Here is a 2,017-nt window from a genome sequence, read left to right on the forward strand (position 1 = left end):
ACAAGTTTTGCCTTTGATTTTTCATTGTAAATTGTTCTATATAGTGAATTGCAATATTGTTACTTTCACTAAAAATATACTTTTTCTTCTGTAAAACTGATAGCTATTATTCTAATTAGAATACCAATAAGATAGAAATCTCCAGTTTCTTCTCATTAACTGCTTTTTTTCTTTCATCACAGTGAAAAAAACCCCCTTTATTTCATGAAGTCATTCAGATGGTGATGGGTGCAAAAAATTTCATTATATTAGAATACATTTTTGAGCTATTTTCATAATGATAATAGCAACTTTCTTTTAAATGTGTTGATGTGGAACAAATTATCATTAGCAGTAAATGTATTAAAGAATAATATGTTGTTATATGCTGTGAAATATGGAGGAAGGTTATCCTTCACAAGAGCAATATGATGAGAAATCCATGACTCACAAATGTCAGGATAGAAGGGGCAAGAATTGGTGAGGAAGGCTCTGCAATTATTGCTTCAGAAAGAAAAGAATAATTTTAAAATGTGTAATGCTTCAATAATGCATGTGTTCAATCATAAAATTCTGATGTGAAGAGTGAAATTTACTCACTAGACACTATGCTTAAAATGAACTATACGACTTGATGAGGATGTGTGTCAGGAGGTGAAAAACCAGGAGAAAATTAGGAAGGGGGTGACATTGTTCAAAAAGAAATATACTCATAATCTGACATATGTAACTGTAACTCTCTGCACTTCACTTTTACAATAACTTTTGTTTTGAAAAAGAGAGGAGGTAAGTTGAGTTAGGTGACTTTTTTCTATAAAGTTGTGTTATTTGAATCATTACTTTGATCAGCTAGTGCATTTGAAAAGAAAAAAAATACTTGTTCTGAAGATAATTCGAGGTGGGACTAGTGCAATTTTTTAACTCCACAAATAAGTTTCAGAGCATCTATGTTAACTGAGATTATATGGGTGTTTAATCCCAAAAAGTTGGCATCGTATAGAAGGAGGACATTATTGCCCACATGGAGTGTGGGAAATATGGATAGAGAGGTCCACCTACAAACTAAGAATAGAGGCCTCAGAAAGAGCTCTGGCCTGTCATAAACTCCAGTACTCTACAGCAGGTAAAGTTCACAGTAATTCATCATATAGTTATAAAATGGAAAGGAGTAGAGTTTGAAGTTCCCCATTACAAAGTAATGATACACATATCAAGATATTAATTGCCCTGAGTTGATGAGTATATAGTGCCTACCTGTGTTAAAATATCAAGTGTCTCCATAGAGATGCAAAAGTTTGTATTAAAGCAATTTGAATAATAAATAAGATAAAAAATTAAGGACTCCAATTTGTTCATTGACTACCCTATAGAGATGTAGAATTTTACTCAATAAATTTATGTAATTGAAGTGTGTTTTACAAGTAAATGAATAAAAATTATTATAAACATGAATTGCTTAAGCCATCATAATCTATTGAGTATATTTTTATAGCAACTTTAGCAAATGAATAAAATAATATTTCATTTTCAAATGCATTTTCTGTTACAGAAATTGTAATTATGAATATTAATAGAGATTTGTTCCATTACCACATTTAATTCATCATTTTCAGCCATCTTTGGTATAGCATAAATGCACTTTCTTTTGTTGGGATAATTACCAGTTGTAGACGATGTTAAATCTCCCTTGCCACATATAACAGAGTGCTGTGATCTAGTTTACTTTACCCTAGCACTGATAAAACATGGTGATCCTTTCTTCCTTGGATGAATTCACTAATGTCTGGGTTTCCCTTGGATACAATACTCCCAAATATACTGTGGCAAGCAGAAAGAACGAGTTTATATTTCTTAAGCCAAGAAATGACTAAATTCACTTTTGATATTTAAGGGGAAGGCAAAAGGCTCGAATAGAGATTGACTAAAAATGGAATTGTAACCTCTGACATCTCAAAACCAGTTTTTTCTAAATTTCATCATAGATCCATTCAGACAAAAAGGAATAAGAGGCAATTTATTGGTTTGCAATTTTTCTTCA

Source organism: Megascapheus bottae, chromosome 9, assembly GCF_031878675.1.
Source record: "Megascapheus bottae isolate mThoBot1 chromosome 9, mThoBot2.hap1, whole genome shotgun sequence".
NCBI classification, from domain to species: Eukaryota; Metazoa; Chordata; class Mammalia; order Rodentia; family Geomyidae; genus Megascapheus; species Megascapheus bottae.